The sequence below is a fragment of the Ambystoma mexicanum genome, chromosome 1q (assembly GCF_040938575.1).
Source record: "Ambystoma mexicanum isolate Mex_15411 chromosome 1q, UKY_AmexF1_1, whole genome shotgun sequence".
NCBI classification, from domain to species: domain Eukaryota; kingdom Metazoa; phylum Chordata; class Amphibia; order Caudata; family Ambystomatidae; genus Ambystoma; species Ambystoma mexicanum.
The window spans coordinates 436,041,977-436,050,895 of NC_090922.1; the positions used below are offsets into that span (position 1 = coordinate 436,041,977).

Sequence of the window (8,919 nt, forward strand, 5' to 3'; positions counted from 1 at the left end):
CCTTGGCAAGATATTCGAATGTGGAATTGTGTCTCTCTGGCGGCTGAGCATATTCCTGAAGGGGAAGAAAGGGATGGGTTTTGTGCTATTGTGCAGGATGGCAAGGATGCCATGTGTAAATCCCTTCCGTCTGGGTTGGATACGGCTGATAGTGTTAGCCGGTCCATGGCTGCGAGCACTGGGATACGCATGTTTCCATGGTTGCAGAAGTCGGGTTTTGCTCCAGATGTGCAGGTCCGTCTTCTCAAAATGACCTTCTAGGGTCCCCCAGCCCTGATGGCATGTCAAACTTTATGCTCAAGCAGGCCCCTAATGAATGGGGGGAGTTGTGTAAGAATCTTTTTACGGAGATCACTGCTCAAAGAGAGAATTCTTGGAGAAAGTCTGTGGTGATCCCAATCTTCAAGAAGGGCATTCGGGCAGATCCTAAAAACTATCGCCCGATAGCTCTTCTTGATGTCTTGGGCAAGAAATTTGCCTCTCTGCTTTTGTCCCGATTGAAGAGATGGGTGGTTGATTCAGGGCATTTAGACACAAGACAATCTGGTTTTGTTAAGGGGGGGTGGATGCAGCTTAAACTTCCTGCTATTGAACATCCTTAAAATAAGTGCTTGGAGCAAGGGCAAGAACATTTATATTGCCTTTGTGGACTTGGCCCAAGCGTTTGAGAGCATCGACTGTAACTTGCTGTGGACAAAACTGGCCGATTGGAACTGTCCCCCGGACATCCTATCACCCATCATGTCCCTGTACACAGGTACCTCAATTCAGGTAAAACTAAATCATGGGGGGCTTCTCTCTAAGAGAATATGTACCATGAGAAGCCTAAAGCAGGGTTGCCCTCTAGCGCCAGAACTTCGGTATACCTCTGATATAGAGGCTGCACTGATAGAGGAAAGATAGTTCCCACCAATGATAAACGGTGAACCACTAGGGTGGCTTCTGTATGCAGATGATTTGATTGTGTTGGGTCAGATGCAGATTAGACTACAACGCAAACTCAATTCATTATGCCACTATGTACAGACAAATGGCCTAAAGATTAATGTTGCCAAGTCTGCATTTTAGTCCTCCAGAACTCAAAGGGGAAAAAAAAAGAAAAAGAATTTCACATGACGCTTAGCGAATGAAGACGTGCCAGCGAACTAATGTTAGATACTTCGGTATTGACATCATCCCAAATATCTTTGACGCCCAAAAATGACTCAGTTGAAGTCAAAGGTGAAGAACTTGACAACGCAAGGCAGGGTGATTCACAAAACGTTTGGTAAATTTTCTTTAATACTGATTCTTAATTTTTACAAGCAGAAGGTCTCGCCAATCTTGACATATGGTGCAGAAGCTTTGCTGTGCTTGCCTTGGAAAATCTGGCCGCAATTAGAGGGCTCCTTTTGCCGAAAATGTTTACATATCCCACTGTGTATACCAATGTGTTTTATAAGGCATAAACTGGGTATCTTGTCTTTGTACTCAGTTGTTGTCTGGAACTCTGTGTCCCTGTATTGGAAGTTACTATTGGGAAATTCCCATTTCAGTTTGATATAATTAGAGGAAAGGAAGGCTTGGGGGTGGACTGGGCTTTGGCTCATTGGTCAAGGCGGTGCACTGATCTCCTTATAAATGCAGAGATCTCGGAGGACCTTTTGAAAGCAAATCCTGGGGCAGCTAAAAAAAAAGATTTGGCAAGGAGACTGTATCACGACACAATAAAAAAAGCAAAGTTTGGCTTATATTCCTGCCTAATAGCATCAACTAAAGCACTAAAAAGGTTCCAAACTACTTGACCAGATTTCGAAGTCCCGTTTATTGCAACCTTTTTCTTTTTAGACTCAATTTGTTTTAATCCAAGGAAGTCCTTAACACCAGAAACATGGTTATGAATGAGAATATGGCATGTGGCTTGTGTAAGGCGCCAATAGAAACGCTGAAACATGTGAAACCTCTCTGCCCCTTTGTAAAAGATTTGAGAACAAACTATTTGGGCACCTTTGTGGGAGTTTTCCATTCAAGAAATGCTGATGATTGGTGGTCTGAACTGTGCCAGGGGGGGCAACTTCAGCTTGATATTTGCCCTAACAAAATTCTTGGGGGAAGTTTTCATCCTTCCCCAGTGTACTCAATTTGAAACAGAATTCGAAAGAAAAGAAATGGGCTAGGGGTTGCCTGCATAATGACATATCGGTATGTGGCCCTTAATTAACTTACTTGATTGGATGATGCATCTTTGATCTCCATTTTCCGTTTGAGCCTTTCCCGGCTCCTTTGCCTAGAATTGTTCTGGTGTTCTCGGAAACCTGTGTTTTGTGTCTTGCTCTGTCCAAACAATGTTTTTATGTTTTACTGTATTCAAAGAATGTTTTTAAGTTACTTATGCTTTGCTTTGCTCAAAGAACGTTTTAAGCGAATGTTGTTCTTTTTAATTGTATGATTTCACTTGTTTGATTTTTGTATGGCTATGTGGCAAAGGTTTGAAATAAACCAAATGCCGGAATAAACAAAAAAATAAAGGGAATAGCAGATGGGATCGTTAGTAAACCATTAAGACTAGATGGCGTGCATATACCCTCCTAGGAGGGAACTGTAAATGAACCCTGGGGTCTACCTGTTGCTGAATTGTTAAATGCCTGAAACCTGTCAGACAACCCCAGGGTATTTGCTTGGTAGCAGAAAACCCAGAAGGAGCAACTCTCCATCTTGATAAGACTTGTGCTTCCTATGATAGACTCAGATCGAGAAACTAGTGTTTGGGAGCAATTTAAGAGGACCGAGATTTTGCATGACTGTTTGATCTACATACCTTCCTAAAAGCAGGGGAAACAGTGCAGACTCTAAGAATAAAGATGGTTTCAAGTCGTTTGCAAATCCCTTGACTGTTAATACATCTATACTTTGGTCAGAGGGATGAGTTGGCCGGCATTTGTGACAATTGATTGACAAGTGCTCCTAGGCAGTGCGTTAACATTTATATGTACTGCAAAATACACATAGTGTTCGCGTGATTATGCAAATGGCTGTCTGGGTTGGTGTTTCTAATTTTTATGTTATCTTTTAGTCGACAGACCACTGACCACAGAAGATCACCTGAAATTTTCAAAGATGGTGGGGAGAAAGTGGAAACATGTGGGTCGATACCTGCAAAAAACCTGCCGTGCACTTCGTGACCCAGTTATCGACAATTTATCATATGAATTTGAGAAGGAAGGATTGTATGAGCAGGCTTACCAGATGCTTCTGCGGTTCATCCAGTCCGAAGGAAAGAAAGCAACGTTGCATAGACTTGTTACAGCCCTCATGGAGGCCAGCCTTACAAGCTTAGCAGAAGAACTTTTGGGCATTCAACAGAATGAGGAAGACCCATCATAGAATAATAATGACCTCCATGTGGTTGTGAGGAACGACTAGACTGAGGCATCTGTAGAACACTTAATTCGACAAGTAGGATGGTTGGTGCTCTGACTGCAAGCAACTTCACCATGGCAGTGCCCTAGAAAACTGCTTTTTGTACCAAAATGTATTCTAAAAGGAAAAGGGAGAACACATCAGTTGACGTCTGAAGTACAGGTTTTGAGATGCTGGGGGGTAATATTCTGTTAATGACCATCATTATGATTGCTTGCCTTAAAGTTTGACAATAACTGTTTGCACTATTGGATCTGTTGTTTGTTTGATTAACGTTTTACACATTTTTGTTTAGCAAAGGATTTGGGGCCCTATTCAACATTGATGCAAATGAATTTAAATATATGAGCAACTGTTTTGTATAGTTAAAAGAAAGCAAAGCAGCGGGCATCATCCACCAACCTTTTGTACAAGCTAGCTTTTCCCTGCATTAAATTTGATTAGGACCAGCTATTAATCAAAGTTATTTTTAACTGCAAAGTCCCTTTCTTATAATTAATTGTGACCAATATATGAACCGCAGCATATTGTTAAAAACATATTAATCGAATACGACATAGTATATTTTTTACTATTTATTGATCATTAATGACCTGTAGATTTGTAAAAATGAATGCAATCATTAAGTGAAATTGTGTGACTCAGAAGAGTGAACAAGCCTTTGTAGTATGTGTATTTATGACCAAACAAATTCCTGATTTCATTGCCAGAATGCTAAAGGAAAGATTTCAATCCAGAGGCTTTACTTTGTAGGTTTCTTTTTGTTTGCATGAGTTCCTTCTGGTTGGCTGTGAGATGGCATCTGAGAAATACTATGAAATGTGCAGAATGCACCATTTTGAAGTGTGGTGTCCCGTACCATATAAAATTAATCTGATCAAGCAATGTTAATAGAAAGCATTGGCAAAGCATCAGCAGGTGAACATCAGAATGCCAACAAACCCCAGGCAGTTTGGGGGGGGGGGGTCTACTTTCTGCCTTGGTAGATAGAAGGTTAAGCATTTTAACCAGTGAGGTGGTACAACTGGTTATTGTACAAATGGAGGATCTGTGAATATCTGCTTCACAGGAACAGAACTAGGTATAGACTCTGCCTTTCTATGTAGTAAAAAATAGTAATGTACCTGTTGGATTAGTAGTGCCATTTTTGTAAATGATAGGACATCACGATACACTGGGAGTAGACCGTTTAAAAACAAAATGTATTTTTCTCAAGTTCAAAGGGGATAGGCAAAATGCACACACCTGGATCCGTAGAACAATCATTGGTTGGTTCTATGGAAACAAAAGAGACCGTTTCATGAGCTTGCCTATATTATGTTGTACTTTTTCCTATTGAGTTTTCTGTTTCTTACAATGTTATTAGATGATTACACACTCAAAATCTGCATATGGGGTGTACTACGAACTATGCCTAGAACTGGATCATATATATTTGACGCACCACACCAGTCAGTTTTCCTTTAGAACAGACCAGTTGTGTATCCAAAGTGAACGTTGTATTAGAAAAATAGTAGTTTCACCATCAAATGTTTAAGCAAAGAAAGGAAGCTTGTAAAATTGTGAATTTTATTTTCAATGTGCTGAAAACGGAATTGCACAAGTATGTGAATGTATACCTGGGTAGCACATTAAGAACATTGAAATAGCGAGGGGACAAAACAAGGCAACTGCATGCAAAATCCCATGGAATATACCCAAAATCTTTAAATTATTAATAAAACACAGGGTTTCCGCTGACTGCTGAACCATTTCACAAATGGTGAATTAGTTTGGTGGTGCTGAGCCAGTGCGTTGCCTAAATGACTATATCGAATTATGACTAAAATAACTTGTGATTTTATCACCCAAATGCTAAATGAAAGGGTCCAGTCCTGAGGCATAACTGTGTACCTGGTTGGAAAATATTGTATTTTTTGCATGGGGCCCTTTTGGTTGGACTGGATATGTCCTCTCAGAAATAGTATGAAATGTGTACAATGAACCATTTTGAAATGAGATGCCCCATACCATGTAAAAACAATCTGGCCAAGCAACCTTATTAGGAGATATCAGCAACCTGCAGGAAAAGTAAGCCATATGGGGGAGCTGCTTTGTTCCTTGCTGGGAATTAAGAGTTTTTGGTAGTACATGCTTTGAGTTCCTAACAAAGGCAAGGAGGCTGAGGTTTCTTTTAGCAATAGCTAACTTAGTAAATTCAAGTGGACATCATTGACAAAGAGTAGGTACTTTTAGAAATATAGCTGTAATTTTGTATGCTCTCTTTTGTCAAGAAGGCGGTAACCTAAACGAGCACCATCAATGGAATCAGATTAATACGATTTGGGAATTTCAGTATTGGGTATCCATCAAACTAGCCTAATTTCTTGACTTTTTGTAGTGTTGAGCCTTGTTGCTAATGTGAATAGTGGTGAGAGTGTCAGTTTACATAAAGCGCTTCCTCCCTTAGTTAGAAAAGCACCCTTTTCCCCTCAGTGTTGGCAGAGTTTCCCCTCTAGGTCCATCAAGATGTCATCCTCTGTGTGGAAAGGGCCTGATGTACTTGATTACGCAAAAATATGGCATATGTAAAACTGGAACTGTATCGTATGTGCATAAGACGATGCATCAAATTAGGAACATTTACACTTGACCGATTCAATCTATTTGGACACCTGGAACTGCAAATGCTGCAGATTCACTCTTGTCCATCTTTTACAGGGAGGCTCCTGCCTACTTGATTGTGATGCTCATTCTAATATGTCAACTACAACCTCATCGACCAGAGTATAAAAGACACTAGAGTGCTCCAAAATTATTTGGACCATCTTACAAATTCTGACTAACATCGTACCTGACCCAGTGCTCTTATTATGAGATAGAAGTCAGTGTTACATGTTCCATCTTAGATGTGAGACATCCGGATCAAATGCTGAGATAACCTAAAAGTACTCATCTTCAAGATAAGCATTTTGTTAGCGTAGTGTGCCAAACATTTTCCAATCTGTTCTAGTAGTTCCATTCGCCTCAAGGAGGTGGACTGAGAAATGTATGGATAATCTCAAATGATGTAGCTGTACAGTGGTGATACATATTTTAGAGCTTTATTATGAACCATAGCTTTAGCTTTTGGTTTTGACTAGCAATTATTGGTCATTTTTGCCTGAAAGGACTGTGCTTTGGAGCTCCAGTGTTTTTGGAAATTGTGATACAAAGATGTTCCATAGTTTGCCCCCATGTGGGAGCATGGTTTTCTTTTTCCCCTTATTCTGTGCAGTATCGATTTGCATGCATGAAGCATTTATCACGTCCTTTACACAGGGTGCATTTTGTGCCCCGATTTAGTTCTTAAAACGAGCTGTGTTTTTGATCATTTGTTTTTAGATACATGCTAGAAATAAGCCTTGTGCTCATTACCTGCTATGTGCCTTATCTGGATTCTTTATTGTTGCTTCAAGGATGGTGCCTTTCCAAAATGCTTCTGACATTACATACACCGGTATGATTTATTATTTCCTGTGCCCCTAAGTTGGTTTTTGTTTTGAATACATGCTGGGTCAAGAATGAACCTAGTTTTAGATCATTAATATGTTAGAAAAAGTTAACTTATTCTCTCCTAGTTCGCATTGATCTAATGGCATTGTGCCAAATGCTAAGCTGTCACCTTATAAGCAGCACATCAGTGTTGTATTTGAAATTTGTATTGATTAATCCTGTTTCACCTTTGACAATATAGGGAGTTTTTTCCATTGCTTTGTTCTACGTTTTGCTCATATTCTGATTGTGTCTCTGGAGTTACATCCGTTTGTATTTTATAGTGTTCAGGACTGAATACTAACTGTACCTATATCATAATTAACCATGTAACCTTCGCTGTGGCTAGTGGCTACTGTTTAGTTTTCTGAGAAAAACAGTCACTTGGGGTGGGACTACAACGTAACCTCCATTGTTTTCTGTCTCGGTCATGGTGTCAGTGTCGGCCTGTTACTGACATTTTGTCATGTTAGAATAGTTTCCAGTATATGTGTTGTTCCTGTAGACTAGTATTCTGCAAAAGCACTTGATATGAGAATACAGCTTCTCTTCCACTTTTCCATGTATGCAGTAAACCATTTTGTGTGCAAGCCACTTACTGGATTTCCGTTCTCAATCTCATCCGTGGGTTTCCACGAATCTCCATTGCTTTGCCATATAAGGTTTCTGTGGAATTTCAGTTTATTTTGGCCATTTACTGTCCTCTCTTTCTTTTATCCAGATTCTTGGATGGCTATGTTGGTTGCACCAAATTTGGAAGGTCTGTCTAGGCGATGCATCTTCTGAAATGCTTGTGTATGTTAATTGATGGGATTAGTAGAAGGACCTCTGTCATTTTGCAATATGTCTTATATATTTGGATCATTTCATTTTATTGGATATAGTCTATGATTTTGCAATGCGTCTTATACATTTGGATCATTTCATGTTATTGTAAATAGTCTATGATTGCAGGCCTCTTGGTGCAGTCAGTTTCCCATAAGGCATATGCCTCCTGCTTCTCTATGGAAGCTATTTGCTGGGAATGCTCTAGTTTTTGCATATTTGCTGATGAGCTTGTGTCCTTATTCTCATATGCAATTTATTTGTTCAGATGTGTGCTCTATCTTTAATTCTGAAACTATAAGAACTATAAGATAAAACAGGACTATAGCAATGTAATTTACAGCCTGCATTCTGTTACATGCGATTCCTTATTTGCAATGTAATATTTTTTGCTTCATCTTTTTCTCACAGAGAAGTGTATCCATTGCACATTTGTCAGTTGCTAGGCTTTCCGAGACTGGCTCCTGGCACACATTTTTTAGATGCCTTTTGCATGTAAATTGATGTTTTTTGTATGTTTCACTAGTCTTTTTTTTCAGTGTTGCTTTGAGTTATGTGTTCAGGGATAAGTCAATTCAAATGTCATTGAAGAGCAGTTTCCCTAGTTGTAGTGATTTCCTATTTTGGTTATTGTTTGCATGGGATAGTTTAAAGTCGGAGTCTTCTGTCAGAAACCCTCTATAATCAGACTTATTTGGGAGTTACTCTTTCGCTACTGTCTGCACTTTTTTAGCATCACATTTGTAGCTGTTGGGATGGAAAAGCTGTATGTTACTTTTTATTTGTATGTGATTCTAGCTGGAATACGTTGGCAGTGTCTGCCTAGTACTTTGTTGTAATGTTAACATACTTCCATTTGCATGGCCAAAGGGAAGGTTTTTTTGGCTCCACTTCATGGTATGGTTTCTGCCGAGTTTGAATCCTCTATCTATACACAACTGATCACTGTGCAAAACCTTTCTTACATGCATTGATTTAGTAGTTCCCTAGCACGGAACGTCTGTACAAAGGAGAACCATGAGAACAGCTTTTCTCACACTGATAAGGTGTCTCCTGAGTATGCATAATTTAAATGTTTAACAACTCAGACATGAGTGAATTGCTTTTCACACTCTGTACACTGGTATGGGCTTTTTCTAGCAATTACAGTTTCCATGTTTGAAATTTGTTAGACAGGGCAAG

At 39.5% G+C, this 8,919-nt stretch overlaps 1 protein-coding gene across 1 annotated transcript in view; it reads left to right on the forward strand.

The window, feature by feature from the left end:
• TRADD (TNFRSF1A associated via death domain) overlaps window positions 1-3,949 on the forward strand; it is a 264,029-nt gene extending 260,080 nt beyond the window's left edge. The window contains exon 6 of the mRNA XM_069639962.1: window positions 1-3,949. This exon is cut by the window's left edge and continues 25,454 nt beyond it. The gene's annotated coding sequence lies outside the window, so the exon portion shown is untranslated.
• Window positions 3,950-8,919: the final 4,970 nt, after the last annotated feature.